Source organism: Symphalangus syndactylus, chromosome 3 (genome assembly GCF_028878055.3).
Source record: "Symphalangus syndactylus isolate Jambi chromosome 3, NHGRI_mSymSyn1-v2.1_pri, whole genome shotgun sequence".
In the NCBI taxonomy this organism is placed as follows: Eukaryota; Metazoa; Chordata; class Mammalia; order Primates; family Hylobatidae; genus Symphalangus; species Symphalangus syndactylus.
The window spans coordinates 82,878,564-82,898,735 of NC_072425.2; positions in this window are offsets into that span (position 1 = coordinate 82,878,564).

Consider the following 20,172-nt stretch of genomic DNA (forward strand, 5'->3'; position numbering starts at 1 on the left):
ATATATATATATATATACAGATATATGTGTGTGTATACAGTGCAATGCAATGGAATATAATATAATGGTAAGATATAATATATTTTTAAAATATTTTATTCTTACTCTCTTACTCAACATATTATTTTCTGCTCTGCATTATTATTCTTCTTTTGTAATTTTATACGTTTTTCTTTTCTCTTTAGTTTACCTTTGCTACCCTCTTACATTTTTTTCTTTGCTTTATTATTTTTAAATTTTCTGAACTGAAACGTTACCTCAACTTTAAATTTTCCTGTGTTTTAAGGAATAGGCTGGGCTTGGTGGCTCATGCCTGTAATCCCAACACTTTGGGAGGCTGAGGTAGGAGGACTGCTTAAAGCCAGGAATTTGAGACCAGCCTGGGCAACAAAGCAAGTGAGACCCTATTTCTACAAAAATTTGAAAGAAAAAATTAAAAAAATACTAGGAGAATGGTGCACATCCTTGTAGTCCCAGCTACTCAGGAGGCTGATGCTGGAGGATCACGTGAGCTCTGGAGTTTGAGGCTGCAGTGACCTTTGATCTAGCCACTGCACTCCAGTCTGGGTACCAGAGTGAGACTCTCTTTCAAAAAAAAATAAAAGGAAAAAAAAAGGAAATTAAATTCTACAGGGTAAGAAAATATTATTTTGGGGAAAGGCATTGTGGCTTACGTCATGATCCACCAAGTGGCTCACAAAATACCAGCACTTTGGGAGTCCAAAGTGGGAGGATCACTTGAGGTCAGGACTTTAAGACTAGCCTGGGCAACATGGTGAGACTCTCTCTCTTAAAAAAAGAAAAAAAAAAAATTATCTGGACATGATGGCCTGTGCCTGTAGTCTCAGCTACTGAGGAGGCTAAAGTGGAAGGATTACTTGATCCCAGGAGTTTGAGGCTGCAATGAGCAATGATGGAGGCACTGCACTCCAGCCAGGGTGATAGAGCAAAACCCTGTCTCAAAAAAAAAAAAAAAAAAAAATATATATATATATATATATATGTGTGTGTGTGTGTGTGTGTGTATATAAAATACCTGGTTATCATATCATGCTCTGGTGGCATAAATCATGGATAAATCATGGGTAGTAGACAAATGTACATATATATTTTATTTACATGAAATGTATATGTATATACATATAGATGTAATTTGAAGGTGTGTGGGATTAAGACTAAGGAGAAGAAAGAATAGGACCATCATATAATCATACATATAATTTCACTAGGCAGAAAGAAGAGAAACAGGATAGCTGAGCAAACTGGTAGAATGGCCAGCGAAACTGAGAGCACAAATATCTAGTATTATTTTTAAATCACTTACAGTGTTGTAATATAACCAGAAACTCATCTCTGAATCACTTTTAAATAAATCATGCTATTTATGCAAAAAGTGCATGTGAATTTTGAAAGATTTTGTTGGCTTGTATTATCAATCAAGAAAATGGGTTGTTTCACTTGTGTTTTCCCAAAGATAAAGGAATATTCTGAAAAACAGATCAGGGAAAAAACATCTGGTAGAGGCAGATAGAAGCCTGAAGAATTTGAAGAAATCTTCTTCAGAAAATAAATGGACCTTCTACTGGAGTTTTTCTCAATCTTACCTGAATATTAAGTATCAGGAAGACATAAACATTGGGTCTATTTAGTATTTCTTACATCTGTTTTAGATTTTTCCCAATATGATACATTCTAATATATGTATGTATCATAATATGATAAACTTAATACTGTGACAGATCAAGGCAACTATTCTTTATTTCTCCACAGGTATTAATCTGTGCTTTTCCAGGAAACATTCCAAATTTGAAGACTTCAAACTGATCTTGAGGAGCTTGCTTAAGTGCAAATAAATCTGTGTATTGTGATGACATTAATCCTTTCATTACCATAAAATTCTATTTTTAAGTGTATTATTTGTTCCTCAATATTAAAGCCTTGTGAATTTATTTATAACTTTTTTTAATTTTAAGTACACCTATCTTCTATTGCAAACTGTGCACTTCAACCTCCATATGATTTTCTAGTATAGTGAAAAATTACCACATTATCATAGGTAGAAGAGCTCCTGTACTATGTCCAGGAGTACAAAATTACTAAACCTTATTTTAAAATATGATAAATCTAATAAAAACTTTGAAACCTAAATTCATATAAATTTTGAAGTAGCAGATATTATGTATTGAAAACAAGAAAATGATAAAGCATTTATTTTACTGACTAACTCATATGAAATAGAGTAAGAGTCAGCATTCTGTTACAGAGTAAGAAAAAGTAGTTCTTTTGCTGTATTGTGAAATAGAAAACAGTAAAAGAAATATTTTGTTCTTGTTTCTCCCGGAAACTCTGAGTGGGAGGTTTGTGAATTAGAAGACTTTCAGCAGTCCTTAACCTAAACACCTTGAATTGTACTTTTCTCATTCAGAAATATAATACTGAAATAGAATGAACATGAGCTCAAATAAAATGGAGTATTTTATATAAATGACCACCAGTAACAGGATAACATGGTCATTTGTTAACATTGTAGATTTTATCTCAGTTACAAAAATAGTCTTCCAAATTTGGACAAAGTGAGAGCCCCCCCGTAAATACGTTTATGGTTGGAAAAATTAAAGAATAGGCATTCTCTAATAAATTCTTTATAAAATCTAGAGTTTAGATTTTTTTTAAAGGCTCGAATCCCTTGATATCTGAAAGCACAATTTTAAATCGGAGACAGCACAACTCAGTGGGTGAAGGCAGAAGTAGGAAGCTGCTTATTAAGAAAAAAAAAAAAAAACACTTTATATCATTAGTCCCTCCTTCTACCTAATATAAATGTATTTGATTTTGTGTAACTTTTATAATTAGTCTGAAAATACTTGGGAGCTTTTTGCAATTTTAGAGATAATAAAATATATGTGAAAACCTCACTCAGAGTGAGATTTAGTTGGAGACATAATTTGCTCTCATGATGTGAGATTGTAAATTGATCCAAACTCTGAACCATTCAAGCAAAACATATACCTGCCTGTGATGTAGCAGTCATGCTCCTAAATATATACCTAAGAGAAAGGTAAGAGTATTCATAGCAATTCCATTGGTAATTGCCAAAATCTGGAAATAATCAAATTTCAGTCAACACAAGAATGGAAAAACAGATTGTAGTATATTCACACAATAGAATATTACTCAGCAATAAAAAATAAAAAGCACAGATTCACATGACATAGATGATGTTACATTTATAACGATAAATAAAGGAATATAGATATAAAAGAGTATATGATGTCTAATTCCATTTATATGAAGTTTAAAAAAAGGCAAAAGTAATTGATGATAACAGGAGACAGATAAGTGTATACTTCTAGGTGGAATAAAGGTGCACAAGACAGCCTTCTGCAATTGTTGAGATTATTCTATTTCCTGACCTAGGAGGTGTGTATACATATATGCCACATATATACACACAAACACATACACACACAAACAAAATAAGCACATGTAAATATGTGGCAGGAAGTGGCAGAATGGCATCAAAACAATTTATGATATTAAGAAATGCTTGACAATGTCATTTTTAAATCCAGATTCTTCAATGTTTCTAGTCAAATAATTTTTATTAATGCTTTGTCCTAAATTTAAAATTGAAATTGCAACTTTATTTGAAATTGTAAGTACAGTAACATTTTACCTTGCATTAGTAGCTTGTTAAAGAAACAAGCTATTTGGAAAGATTTGCCCTACTGAGTTATATTTGAGAGATATTTAGCAAGTGAAGATTTTTTTGACATATGTATTTGTATCAGCTCAGAGTGGTTTGCTATTAAAAATAAATTTTGATAGTTTATAGTTATAAAATTTCAAATAATTGAATTCCATAAAATTAAAAGATGTTATCTCTATATTCATTGAATTCATTCCATAGCACCTTAACACATATTCGTTTTTCCTTATATTGCCCTCATACTGTTGTTGATAAACATTCTACTTCATTTTTGTCAATCTGTAAGCTAGTATATTGTTTACATTGCCTAAACACATATTTTTATCTCCCTGTGGTTTATGTATCAAGTGTTTTACAAAGAAAAGTATGTTCTGTTTATAAACACATCATGAAAAAGCAAGTTAAGTGCAGAGAACTTGAAGTTCAGTATACTTGAATAGAAAAGATTGCATATGATCTTGATCTTTGAACCATTGCAATGTTGGGTAAATGCCATTGGATAGCTCTCAGGAGTATGTTGTCAGAATGTACACTAATTGTGGGAGCGTCATTGAAAATTGCTGTCTTAGTTTGGCCTTCCCTTACAAAATACCACAGACTGCGTGCCTTAAACAGCAGAAATTTCTTTTTTCACAATTTGGGAGACTAGAAGTCTGCAATCAAAGTGTCATCATGGTTGGTTTTTGGTGAGGGCCCTCTTGCTGGCTTGCTGATGGCCCTCTTCTCACTTTCTCCTCACATAGTACAAGGAGTGAGGGAGACCGCAAGCTCTTTGGTGTTTCTTCTTATGAAACCATTAAGCTCATCATGAAATTTTCATTCATATTCTCATTTTAACTGGTACAACTGCACCATGGCACACAACTATTGATAAACTGTGATGTGTTTATTAATAGACCAATGATACTACAAATATCAATATAGTTCCTACTATGCACGTAATTATGTGCAAAGTCCTGAGTAGTGTTTACATTTAAAATCATTCTAATTTTAAAGTAACCTCTATTTTCCATTATTATAAGTGCTAGGGCTTTCAAAAAATATGCTAATATATTTATAAATTTACACATAAAACACAAACACAGAATAAAAATGGAAAGAAACTTCCTTAAAATGTTATTATTTTAACTTGTTTATCTAGAGTTCAGCTTTGTAATTGAAAGCCACACAATATTAAAATTTCCTTTGTAAACTGAACATAAGAAGTTCTTTTTTGTTTTGTTCAAAGCTAGCACAAATGCCTACCTATAGTTATACTGAAGAATTTTTTAGGAAAATCTGGGTACTACAACCATTAATAAGATAATCAGAAGTTAAAAATATCATTCAGGAATTGGTATATGGTGAGGTAGCTAAGGTTCATTTGATTTCCATAAAAATCAGCGTTAAAGAGGAAAATACCTTCCTAAGATATTAAAATCCAAAGTGAAGTCAGAAAATGGCAGAATAAGAATATTCTATATGCCAGACTGGCCTTCAAAGAACCTTTAGATACCTATATTTTAAGATTTTTTTCTGCTCTTTTCCAGTTAAGACTTATCCCTATTGCAGAGTAAGCAAAAAAGTATGTGTTTCATTCATGAGCTTTCTAGATCATCTTCAGAAATAAGACTCTAAGGAGTAATCATTGCAAAGTAAGTTTTATAATAAATCCCTAAATTTTTCTTTACATTTACATAATATTTAAGTATGCAACTATCTCCAATGCAATTAAAATAAACATTTATCCAAAAGAACTACAATTTGTATTTAATATTGTGTCATAACATCTTTGGGGTAATAGCAGCAGTCTCCCAAATTTATATATAGACATATTCACCTTTACTCTTTTGCACATATTGTTACTTCTGTCTGGAACGTTCTTCCAATTTTTTCTGCCCAATAACTTCTACTGCTTAAGTTTCTTCAAGAGTGAATTATCCCTTTGAATAATTTTGAATGTGTCTTAGGATAACTGTTCACATAGATAAAAAGATGAATGCCTTTGCCTCAGTATTACTCTGTGAAGCACTTCATGCAACATTTTACCTAAGAACACAGTTTTGTTTTAATTTTTTTCCTTTTTCTATTCTACTCTAATTGCTTACTAAGTCAAAAGCATCTGAATTTCTGTCTCAGGCTCCTTTACTAGAGAATCCGACCCTTATAGTTCTAACATTTTTAAAAACAGTAATTCAGCAACTTTTCTTATTCTAACCTTTGGCCACCTACCCTCAGATGTCAGGACCTTCAGTTGCCAAGTCCTTATTGTTTTGAGAATTCTGTGATACAAATTAAGGTGGTTCTTTGTTTTCCTCTCTGCAAATTAAATATTTGTATTTTATGGATCTTCTTAGTCAATCTTCTTTCTAGCTTCCACAATGCTACTGTTGTCCATTTTCTCATTTCAGTGTTATTTTTTTGGGGGGGATAATGCCTTTAAAGATACCTTGCTGTTTTAGTATTAGAGTTTCAAAAGAAGAAAAAAGTGGATATGTGTGTTTAGTTTGATATGTTTACTCAATTACTTTTTAAATATAAAAAGAATGTATTTAATTTTTCTGTGTATCTATAATGTGATATAAATTTAAGGTTAATTAGAGAAGGGAATATTGCCACATGAAATTCATGAAATTTGCAGTTAAATCCAAGTCTTTTATTAATTGTAATAGGGCTGAAATATTTGGTTTTGCCCTGGAATTGGAATAAACATTAAAGTTACTATAAAATTTATATTGACAGGTTTACTTCCTCACACTCATGTATTCTCGCATTTACAGCTACTATTCAGAAGTTTTCTAGCAACCAAATTGTCATTGTTTGTAAGTTCTGTGTATGTGTGTGTGTACGTAAATATTGTTTAAGATTTTTATTATTTTGTCTCATTGTGGCAGGTAGAATGGTCCCTCATATTCCCAGCATTTGGTATATACACACCTTCTACCAGTTACTCAGTTAAACACAAATCTAGGTATTGATGGTAAGGGATATTACAAATATAATTAAGGTCACAAAGCCACTGACCTTAAAATACAGAAATTAACTGGGTGTGCCTAAGCTGAATTATGAAAGCCCTTTAAATAAGCATCTGCAAATCAGAAATAGAGAAGTCAAGAAATTTAAAGCACAGAAAGGATCTCATGCACCATTGTTGAATGGAAGATGGAGAGGGACATAGGACAAGGAGTGTGAATAACCTTTGGAAGTATATTAGTCAGGGTTCCCTAGAGGGGCAGAGCTAATAGGGTAGATGTATATATGAAGATGAGTTTATTAAGGAGTATTGACTCACACAATCACAAAGTCCCACAATAGGCCATCTGCAAGCTGAGGAGCAGTCCAAGTCCCAAAACATCATACTAGGGAAGCTGACAGTACAGCCTTCAGTCTGTGGCCAAAGGCCTGAGAGCCCCTGGCAAACCACTAGTGTAAGTCCAAGAGTCCAAAATCCGAAGAACTTGGAGTCTGATGTTTGAGAGCAGGAAGCATCCAGCATGGGAGAAAGATGGAGGCCAGAGGAGTCAGCAAGCTTTCTCTTTCCACTTTCTTCTGCCTGCTTTATTTTAGCTGCACTGGCAACTGATTGGATGGTGCCTACCCAGATTGAGGGTGGGTCTTCCTCTCCCACTTCACTGACTCAAATGCCAAATCTCCTTTGGCAACACCCTCACAGATACACCCAGGAACAAAACTTTGCATCCATAAATTCAATCAAATTGACTCTCAATATTAACCATCACAAGTCTACCCCTTGTCAACTTGAACCCATACGCATCTCCTGAAATCATACAAAATCTTCAAATAAAGACAATAACAAGGTTATAATTATGCCTAACATAATACAGCTATCCTTCATACAACCAGAAGTGCACTAATCCTTAATCTAAATGCTATTACATCAAGTTAACAACACTTAAATGCTGATATGATGTCAGTAAATCTATGTCACATGATAAAGGAAAAAGAAAGAAAAGAAAATGAAGATATTTTCTAATACAAGTGTATACATGCACAAACATGTTTTTAACAAAATAGGGAGGATATACACAAGACAATTACAGTCCTCCTTTCTGTAACTGGTCACACGGTTGTCACTGGTATTGACACTGCCTTCTTTGACTATCCGTTCTGTATTCCCTTTGCCTTCAGCAAGCTCCTAAGCAGGTCATGAATTTTTACCTGGTGGAGTGACCCAAACTTTCATTCCTGAAGGATCTGGGCCAGTTGTAGTCCAGCCTTGATTGGGTTGTTGTAGTTTCCCATTGACCTTAATCACAGGGGATGTTAATACTGAGAGATGCCCTAGGGGATCTTCTGTACTTCACACATACTCTTCCTTACCTCCATTGTGAATAGTAGACTGATTTCATCTTGATAGTCTGGGTCAATTACCCAGCCAACACTGTAACTCCCTTCTTAGTCTGTTGATTTAGAGGTAGGAGAAGCCCAAAGTGTCCAGGTGGCAATCTTAACTTCCAGTTTAATGGAATCATTGTTGTGTCTCCTGGTGTCAGCGTTCCTCCCTCTGGAAATGAGATCTCTAGGCCAGGAGAATGTAATGTCGCAGGAACAGGAAGCAAAAATTTTGCTAGTGGATCACTAGGGGTGATGGTGAGTGGTGCCATGTCCACTTCCATCTTTTGATTCCAGGACCTGTGAATCCTGGTGATGGGAGAAACAGTACCATACATTGAAGAACTTTGCCCCAGCCTTGCATAGTATTGTCACCTAGTTGGCATTGTAATTGTGACTTCAAAAGTCCATTCCACCGTTCTATCAATCTAGCTGCCTCAGGATGATGGGGAACATGACAAGACCAGTGAATTCCATGAGGATGAGCCCACTGTCACACTTCTTTAGCCGTAAAGTGAGTGCCTTGGTCAGAGGCAATTCTATGTGGAATACCATGACAATGAATAAGGCATTTCATGAGTCCACAGATGATAGTCTTGGCAGAAGCATTGTATGCAGGATAGGCAAACCCATATCTAGAGTAAGTGTCTATTCCAGTGAGGATGAACCACTGCCCTTTTCCTGATGGAAGAGGTCCAGTATAATCAACCTGCCACCAGGTAGCTGGCTGATCACCCCGAGGAATGGTTCCATATCAAGGGCTCAGTGTTGATCTCTGCTGCTGGCAAATTGAGCACTCAGTAGTGCCTGTAGCTAGGTCAGTCCTGATGAGTGAAAGTCATTGCTGAACCCATGTATAATCTCCATCCCTTCCACCATAGCTACTTTGTTCGCGGGCCTATTGGGCAATAATGAGGTGGCTGAGGAAAGAGGCTAATTAGTGCCCACACAATGCATCAACCTATCCACTTGATTATAAAATCATCCCCTGCTGAGGTCACCCTTTGGTGAGCATTCACATGAGATACAAATATCTTCACAGTTTTTGACCACTCAGAGAGGTCCATCCACATACCTCTTCCCCAGATTTCTTGGTCACCAGTTTTCCAATGATACTTCTTCCAAGTCCATGACCATCCAGCCAAACCATTGGCTACAGCCCATGAATAGGTATATAATCACACATCTGGTCATTTCTTCTTCTAAGCAAAGTTTGGCAGGAGTGGAGACCACGGGCATTTTTAAGCCACTTCCTCATGTAACTTAATTGTGCTTTCAGGACCTGCTAAAGCCTGGTCACATATATGCCACTTTCATTTGGTAATGGAATGCTGTTGTGCATGCTCAATATTATGGCTAGATGGGTCAGAAAACACCCAGTTTATGGTAAGCTGTTCAACTTGCATGGTGACTTGATGACCCACAGTCAAATGTTCAGTTTCTACCAAAGCCCAGTAACAAGAGCTGTCTCTCAAAAAAGAGAATAGTTATCTGCAGAAGATGGCAAAAGATGGCCTTGCTCCAAAAACCTAGAGGCCTCCACTGTGATTCACCTATGAGGGCCTGCTAAAGACTCCAGACAACATCAATATCAGCTGCTGACGCCTCAAGCACAATTGGATCTGCTGGATCATATGGCCCAAGTGGCAGAAGAGCTTGTACAGCAGCCTGGACCTGTTGCAGAGATTTCTCTTGTTCTGGACCCCACTCAGAACTGGCAGCCTTTCAGGTCACTCAATAAATTGGGCCAAATAACACAGGTAGCTATGCACAGCTCCTGGTTGATAGCAAGGAAACAGCAATCTTAACCCTACAACCTAGTAACTTAATTCTGCCAATAATAGGAAAGAGTTTGGAAGCAGATTTTTCCCCAGAGCCTCCAGATGAGGACTCCACCTGACCCAACACCTTGATTTCAGGCTTGTGATGTCCTGAGTAGAGAACCCACCCACACTGCTGGGCTTCTGACCTAGAGAAATTCACACTTCTCTAGATTATTGATAAATAAATGCTTGTTTATTTAAGATGCTAAGTTTATGATAATTTTTTACAAGACAAGAAAAAACTAATACACTGATACCCTGCAGTTTTTCTATGCTGTTTTTATTATAATTTCATTTGTATTTATCTTTCTCATTACTACTTGCAGACTTTCAATATGAAGGCCTATGTGCCTCTTCCATTAAAGAAACTTATTATCTAGAATCTTCTAAATATTGCTTGTCTATTTATTCATTCATCTTCTAATCTATTTTTCATTTACCTCTAGTGAATATAAATTTCTTTTAAATTTTCCTTTACATATCTATCTCTTTATATTTTTGTCCTGGGATCTGGATCTATTTTATAGTATTCTCTTTCCACATGAGTCCAAAATGAGCATTCTCTTTAGTTTCTTCTTTTTTTTTTCTCCTTTAACATGTTCCTTTTCTATATCTGAGAACTCTGTTTATACCTTAATTTTGCTTTGCTGATGTCATTGGTTTCTTTATCACTGAGAATTTTTTTTTTTTTAATTGAGAAAGAGTCTCTCTCTGTCACCCAGACTGGAGGGCAGTGGCGTGATCTCGGCTCACTGCAAGCTCCGCCTCTTGGGTTCAGGCCATTCTCCTGCCTCAGCCTCCCGAGTAGCTGGGACTACAGGTGCCTGCCACCACACCTGGCTAAATTTTTTGTATTTTTAGTAGAGACAGGGTTTCACCGTGTTAGCCAGGATAGTCTCAATCTCCTGACCTCATGATCCACCCGCCTCGGCCTCCCAAAGTGCTGGGATTACAGGCGTGAGCCACCGCACCCGGCCCATCACTGAGAATTTTTTACAAGTCTTATTTTAAATCCCTCTTCAAGACTGCCCATTTATTTTTATTTTCTCAGGAGTGAATTATTCCATTGGTTGATTTAGTTTTGTATCTGTTTTGATGCTGTGTTTTCTTGGTTGTTTACAAATGTTAATATGTAGGATCAGTTTATCTTAATTGGCCTTTTAGGTTTTTTTTTCTTCTCTACTGCTTCCTTTCTATAAATAAGACTTTTATATTTGCATTTCATGCCAGAAGGAGGACATATATTAGAAATTTAACATTCTAATTCTGAAGAAAGAGTATAGATCTGTTTACTAAGAAACTGTATGGCTAGGTCCTGGTCTTGGTGGCTACATAGCAAATATAAAGCCTGCAGCCTCAGGCACCGTCACAGAAATTTACAGTTTCCATTCACAGTGGTTCCATGCTCTGAAAATGACTCCAATGCTCCACCGAAAAAATACATTTTTTACTGTACCCTGAAAGATCTGAATTTTTTTTATTACCTCTGCCTATTTGTATTCCTGGAGTTCAAAGGACTGAGACATCAGGCCTCCATGTTTCCAAATTATTTTTGTTCTAATTCTAATCAAAGGAGTTGTTTGCCCGTTTATGGTGGAATTAGTTCTGAAACCAGCCCAATTGTCCCACAGAACTGATGTTTATGATTTCTTTTAAATAAACCTAGAAATTGATGCTCGGCCGGGTGCTGTGGCTCATGCCTGTAATCCCAGCACTTTGGGAGACCGAGGCAGGCGGATCACGAGGTCAGGAGATGGAGACCATCCTGGCTAACACGTGAAACCCTGTCTCTACTAAAAATACAAAAAATTGGCGGGGCATGGTGGTGGGTGCTGTAGTCCCAGCTACTTGGGAGGCTGAGGCAGGAGAATGGCGTGAACCCGGGAGGCGGAGCTTGCAGTGATCTGAGATCGCGCCACTGCACTCCAGCCTGGGGGACAGAGTGAGATTCTGTCTCAAAAAAAAGAAAGAAAGAAATTGACCCTCACAGTCTTAAAACATAAGAAAATTACATTTGTTTTATTTGACGTCCTTTCTCAGGAAACCAAGGATTAGGCCTCTGAGATAGTATCAAGGAACTGAAGCTTATCAGATCACAACTCTAGGATATTGGGATCCCGGAAACCTCACCCATCATGATTGCCTAACCAACCACCAGCTTCCTGTTTACCAATTTCTCTTCTTTACCCCCCCCAAATTTCTGTTTTTCCACACACGATTACATTTCTTCCCAACTATATAAACCTCCAATTTTAGTACATCAGGAAAATGAGTTTGAGACTCATCTTCCATTCTCCTTGGCTGCAGCATCCGAATGAAACCTTCTTCCCCAGCAAGACTTATTGCCTCAGAGATTGGCTTTCTGTGCAGTGAGCAGTAGGATTTACAGTGAATCCCTGGCTTTTTGGTAACAGTTACCCATTTTAATATATTTTAAAAACATTTTTGTTGTAGCTTATGTTTGAAATGGGTTTCATATGAACAGATGGTACAATATTTTGGCTAAGAGTCTCTAGTATTATGTCTAGTATTATGTCTTTTTGACTCAAGTAATCTCTATATATAATAGAAGAATTGGAAAATCGACAGATGGAAAGAGAGTCTCATTTTTAACAAAGTAATAGACGTTAGTTCTCACCATAATGAGTTAGACGTATCCAGTCCATTACAGATTTCCTACTTTGCCTTCTTCCTCTGCCTATGTAAGAAAACATGACTCTGGACTGCTACCATTTGGGGGAAAAGTATGATAGAATCTTGGTTTCTCCAGGAAGGAATGATGTTTCAGCAACACAATGATTATTATAATAACTATAATAATAGATTGTGATGATAACTACAATGCTATTTATTCTATGGTTATCATGTACCAAGAATTAACTGTTTCATCTTAATAACTAACCTGTGGAGTAGGAATTATTCTGCCCACCTCATGCAACAGCAGTTGAGAAGAGTTTAAGCAGTTTGCATAAGTTAACAAAGCATGAATTTAAATCGTGTCTGTTTGACTAAAAGAAAAGCTGTGATAGTCCTGTTAGTTATTCCACAGTACAACTGCCATATCAAGTTTAAATGTCTTTTCCCTTTTTATTCAGTAGACATTTTATAGACTGAATCAAACCCAACTTCATCTTGAATAGAATAACTACAAACTGCTTTGATATGATGTTGGAAATTTCACGTGTACTTTGTTCTTTTCTCTTGAATAACATTTTAGTGATTTTCATAGTTTTATATATTAAAATAATTTTGTGTATTAGTTATCAGCTGATGTCTTAGTATATTTAACTGACATAATGCCATTCCTTGAATCACAAGAAAAGACAATACTTCGTAGAACATTGGAAAATCCTAGAAATTAATAATTTCTAATTTTATGCTAGGTCCTCTGCCAACCACTTACAGATATTATGTCATTTACTCCTCAGCAACCTCTCAATTAGAGAAAAACTGTGGTTATCACAAGACAGGCGAGGAAGCTGGGGTTTGCTTATGTGTAAAGCACCCAGGTCATACAATTTTATATATTTAGATTATATAATCAGTAAAAGTCACAATTAACGATTGGCTCAATGACTCCCAAGTCCATGCTTTTATCACTAAAGTATTTAGTGCAATATTTAGGCAATTCTGAGCAAGAGACATTTACAATTTTTAATTTAAAGTATTCTACATGAAAGATGACATTTATTCTGGCATCAGTAATAGGAAATCCTAGATACATTTTGAAAAATAAAAATGTTTACCCTCATTCCTCTACTTACCCAAATACGGAGTAATTACCAGAAATAATTGATTATAGGACCTGATTGTATCATATAATCAATGTATTAAATTCTTGTGAATTTTTTGCTTTGAGTGTTGCTATCATGACTGATACAGTCATCTTCTTGTTTATCATTTAAATGTTAACAAAACTGATATAATTTAGTAGGTACATGGAAGCAATAAGGCTTTTTTTTAGTGATTAAGATTCGCGAGGGTCTAAGACTATGAGGCATTTGTGTCCCTGGGATTAGAAAATTTCTTATCAATGCCATTTTACATTATCTAATATTATCTTTGAGGATATATGTTAAATATGTTTATGAAAATATAGTTCATGTTAATTATAGAATTTTGTGAAACTAGATTTCATCCCTTTCTGAAGTTTATGGAAATTAGGTGATCTTAAAATATCCTTCCAGCCCCAACATAACTATGCCACAATATGTCTTCTTCACTTACTCTACTTCTCAACAATATGTGTTCTCTTCTTACTTAAAGAGTTGTTATAGACGTTTCAACAGTTTTATTCCTTATAGATCAATCCATTTTCCTGTCTGTAAATACATGGAACTTTAACACACCACAGTTACCTGTAACAAATTTCATTACATATTGTTTCATTCACAGATGGTTAATGGCTTCCAAACAAGGAGATTTATTAATAATTTAGTATTCTACTGAAATAATTGATTATTGTTGCACAGTTCAATAGCTTGCCTTTAGAAGATCTCTGTTCTTAATCAATATCAAATAATGGCCTATGTATAATGGGAGATGTTGAAACAGATAGGATGAGGTGCTTTAGTTTTCTAGGGTTGCCTTAACAAAGTAACACGGACTGGATGACTTAAATATTACAAATTTATTTTCTCATAGTCCTGCAGGCTAGAAGTTCCAGATCAAGATGTTAGGAAGGTGAGTTTCTTCTGAGAACTCTCTTTCTACCTTGTAGATGACCGTCTTCTCCATGTCTTCACATGGTCTTTGACCAAAAAATAAACAAAAACACAATAAAATCTCTCTTTGACTCTGCTTGCTAACTAATTCTCTTTTATTTATATTTTTGTGCTATGGCTTCTATAAACCCAAATCCATTGTATATGAACTTTTTTACCTCCTTTGTACCTCCACACAACGTTTTATGCTCTATTATGCCCCAACAGAACGAGGCTTTCCCACTGAGCTTTTATTTCTCTGTGGCCCGTGAGGACCAGCAACACATTCTCTCCCATATTATATATCAGGGTTCAGATTTTTGTGCTTGATGTATTTCTACACTGCCAATTCCAGATTATTAAGTCCTAGAAGACCATCATCTTCCTTTTCTGATTGTTCTTATAATTGGCCTCCTGGGCCCTCGCTGATGTCCACTATAAGACTCACTTTTACCCTTTCTGTCCAGGCCCCTCCTTTATCTTCCACAACCTCAGTGTTCATGTGGATGACATATCCACTTTTGTGTAAAAATATTCTCATTTATCACTCCTTGCACTAATAATAATAATACTCAATGGAATCTACAACTCCTTTTAGCTATCATCCCTTCGCCCTTTTTTCATTAATAAGGACTCTTAGTTGTCTTATTCTTGCCCCAGTCTAGTTTGGGGGGCACTCCTTTGTTGGTCTACAATCCAGAGCAGGTCTTAATTGTATATTTCTCTGGACTGTGATTTTCTTAATAATTTACATATTAGTCCGTCTGGAACACCTTCCAGCAATAGGAACGCATATAATTCCTTCATACTGCCGATCCTTTTGGCAAATGGTATCTGCTTCTGTTTTAAATACCATTCACACAGAACCTTAAATTTTTATTTCCCTAACATGTTCTTGTGCAGACTCAATGGCTAGCACTTTTCTTGGACCATTTTAAATGTCGATTTTCATTTAGTCAAGATACCCTATTGGAAGACCTTGCTGAGAATTCTATATATAAACCAATCCCACAAATTATAATCTACAAAAGCCTCAATTCTATGTTGAGACAAATTTTAAAATTATACAATATTATAATAGCCTAAATATTTGGGTATTCTTTTATAATTTACCATTTTCTTTGACGTTCAACATAATATTTTATCTTACCAACAGACTTGAGAAGAAACCATGTCAGGTATCATTTCCCACTTACTGATAAAGACACTGAGCCTCAAAGAGGTTTCAATACAAATATTAGAGTTTAGATTCTAGACTACCACGCATTCCTAAGCCTCAGAGAGCTCACTGAATTAAATGATATGTTGTATAATTACAGATAAAACGTTATCTAATAAGCAGTATCACGAGTTCATAAATACTGTATAGAACATGAGCGGATGGAATGTGCTTGGATCTCAAGCTGTCAGCATGCTACATTTCAATTGCATGCAATTGTCAGTGGACAAATATCAATATACTGACTGGATATACAATAAAAGGTTCAAAGCATATGGATGTTATAAAACAAACTATCATCAAATGCTAATAAATGTTCATTAACAGTAATGAAAAGTTTACTGTTGTTTTAAAATTAAGACTCCACAAATATATAGTGAGTATTTCACTTTACTCAAATATTTTGTATCACATTCAACCTTATGTCAAAACTATAAGATATGTGTTGCTATTCAACTGTACAGATGAATAAATTAAACCTTGATAAAGGAAATAACAGCCTTATATCACCTAGATTGCAAATATGAAAATAAAATATGCATATTTTAATTATTTTTCTATATGTCACTTAAGCCCATGCTAGCTCCTAGATTCTGCGGGGCCATAGAATAAATACTTTTTAACGTAAAAAGTAGTTCTTTGTATACTGTTTTTTGACCATACTATTGAATCTGGTGTTCCACTATGCTAAATTAAAACTAAACTTTTCTACGATACATTTAAAGAATACTTAGTGTGATTATTTTTAAAAATAATTTAATTTTCCTTTTTTTCTATGAAGTTAAAACTATTAGAATTGAAACTTTCTGTATTATAAATGTGCAGTATGTTAGATTTAAGATAGCCAGACCCTTTTCCTTTAATAGGAGGATCATTCTTAGTGTTCTTTTCCTTTTAAAGAGCTGCCCGTGACAGTCTTTGGATGGTGCTGGATTAAAGAAGATCAGTTTTCCTTATCAGACTTACTAAAACCAGTGTCTTAAACTGCAGAGAAACAATTTTGGTAAACATGGCATCTTAATGCTGCATTCCTTGTTGGCTCAATAGAGGAAAGATTCACAGATGGAAAACAATCAATAGAAAGCAGCAGGCTAGTCAGCGGCTAATGTTCACTCTTCTTACAAGTCCTGATAAAAGCTTACATCAGCGAAGAAAGTCATGGCAACTGCAAAATCAAAAATAAAATGGCAATCTTCTGCTCTTAGAGTATCTGAAGCCACTTAATGCTCTTGTTAAATCTCTCCAGACTCCATATAATTCTGGATTATTGCTTTCAAGTTTAGGGAACTATTTTCCAGCTTACCAACTCACTCGACAGTGACTTATACTGATAGAGCATCTTTTAAACTTGATTCCATTTCATACTATCTTCTGCCACTTTTCAGGAGAGTCTGAAAATTTTCTAGCATAAATTGCTAAGGTAAAACATGGCAGAGTGAGTTTAGGTCTGGGAACAAGACTCAGCTAATTTTCAGAAAGAAAATATCTTTACACCTGCTATGAATAAAGGATTTTACTGTGAATATTAACAGAATGTTATATAACTATGGTGTTATATTTGCAAAAATAATTGCAATGATAATAAATTTTAATATTTTGTTATTCTCATTTTTAAAATTTTTGCTTGTGATTCAGTGGTTGTAATTTCCATAAAGACTCATTATATCTGTCAGTGAAGAAGGTGTAATTTCTCCCTCCAGCCTGCCACACTGAGAGCTGTGTGACTCTGGAAAAGAAGAAGGCATAAGCATTGATTATCAGGCAATTAACTTCTAGCAGGTACTTACTGTTCTAGATACTAATAATGCCATCTCTTCTAGTTATGTTGAAATATACAATATATTTTAAGGTCATTAATATCCTAACAACCCAGATTTGATCATTCCACATTGTACACTTGTATCAAAATATCACATGTACTCCATAAAAAGGTACAGTTATTATGTATTAATAAAACTTAAAAAATAAAACTATAATAAAATTAAGAGGGAAAAATGAGATCTCAAGCAATTCTTACAACTTCCAGAAACTCTAGGCATTAATAATATACCTAATTTACTTTCTATATTATAAAAATGATGATGAAAGTCAGGAGATCTAAGAACCTTAGTCAATTTACCCAGTGGTAAAAAGAAAAAACACAACTCCTCTGGACATTTGTACACCAGACATGCAAAAATAATAAGAAAATAGGTAAAAACTGACCTTAGTTCAGTGGGTTTCATCTCCTAATTTTTTTTTCTTTTTTGAGACAGGTTCTTACTCTGTCATCAGGCTAAAGTGCAATGTCATGGTCACAGTTCACTGCAGCCTCTACTTCCCAGGCTCAAGTGATCCTCCAACCTCAGCGTCCCAAGTAGCTGGGACCACAGGTACACAGCACTATGCCAGGTTAAATTTTTATTTTTTATTTTTGTGGCGATGAGGTCTCACTATATTACCCAGACTAGTCTTCAATTCCTGACTTTAAGTGATCCTCCTGCCTCAGCCTCCCAAAGTGCTAGAATTATAGGCATGTGCCACCATGCCCAGGCTGTCCAATATTCTTTATTCTACATAACTAGGTGTCATTTCTCATGTTCGGAGACATTTCTAAGCATAATTCATCCTTAGAAAGATCCGGAACCATTGGAACCATAAACCTTTCTTCCTTGTAATAAAATTTCCCTATGTAACAGGAAGCAAGATATTTTGAAACTTTAAAATAACAGAAATTATTTTAACACTCTCTTTTAAAAACAATGAAAAAATTCTCTACAAGTAATTTTTAAATAAAAGGAATATTTGCCTTAAGGTAATTTTCTTTTCATGTTTATATCGTGTAATAAGGAACAACTTCTCTGCTACAAAAGAAAAAAACACATACATTTGACTTGTAGGTGCCACCCCTTGACCAGTGAGCTGAATTATGCGATCTTAGTTTTGCCATGTATTCAAACAATAATACATTTTATGATTTTTAATAGTTTGAAAATTGTGATTATTTTCATCTGTGAAAAAAATGAAGCAGAAATTTTAAAAATAATTCAACCAAATATTGGATTATCACTGCCCAGTGCTCTGTGATCATCCTTCAAAAATTATGGCACAAAGAGAATTACATTGTCAATGCATTCTTACTAAATGAGCGTGAATTAAGATAATGAGAAGATTAGAATAATATGAATCTCTCATTTAATTTTCTATTTTTCTACATTTAAAATGTAAATTATAAAACCCAGTAGAGACACTTTCATAATACTATATATATTCATTGGAAGCTTTCAAATACATGTTTTAATGTAGGGTAGACAGCCCTACTCTCATTTCCTATCTTTAATTTTCTCATTTAGTGACGCCCATGCATCCTGAAGAAAGCTGTTCAAGATGCCACAACTCCACTGGTAAAACAAAAAGATATCAATACATAGGCTTTCCATTACCTCTTTCACATTTTAGCAGCTGGCATAGGCAGATGTTTGCTGTTTCTTTCTATTTTTTTTTTTCTGGCATTTTATTGAAAGGAACAATAAAAAGGCTATAGCTCAATCAAAAACCTGTGTTTTCTTTCATTTGCTTAACTGCATGCCGAGGTAGAGAGTTGAAATCTTAAATTTACAACTAAAAATCAAAATACCAGATGGTTTTATAATTGGATATTTCTCTTCCAGTAGAGCAAACCAGACTTTCTGAAAGATGAAGATACAAGCTAAAAATATCTATGGATGTAATATCCAATCCCTGTACGTACTTGAAAGCAGGTAACTTGAAAGAAAAAAAAGGAAGCGAAAAATACCCATTTGTTTAATTATTAAAAACTCTAGACTTAGCAAACTGACACCTGTGTGAGTCATTGTGTATTGGTTTATGGTCAGCAATTTTGAGTATTTTATTTAATATAATAAATCATAATTTTTGAAATGAAGAGAAAAAATATATATTTAAGTAAATCTTATGGCATTTTAGGTTTCATTTGAGGTAATAATGGCAATAAAATTAGAAATTTTAGTTAGGATATTTTACCAAGAACACAAGATAGTAAAACAAAACCAAAGAAATATATTTTATTAAAGATAATTATCATCTTTGCCACATACAAGGTCCAGTAAAATAATAATTAACTAAAATAAAGAATGTCATATTTAAGGTTTCAAAATTGCCTTTTGTGGTATGCTGAATAATGCCCACTGCCCCCATAACCCGATTCTAATCTGTAGAACATGTGAATATTTGTACAGCAAAAGAGACTTTGCATATGCGATTAAATTAAAGATTTTGAAATAGAGAGATCATCTTCTATTACCTGCATGGAACAATATATAATCACAAACATTAAAGAGGGAGGTATAAGCAGTTTTGACTATAAAGATAGAAGACAATGTGACTACTGCAGCAAGATGCTATGCT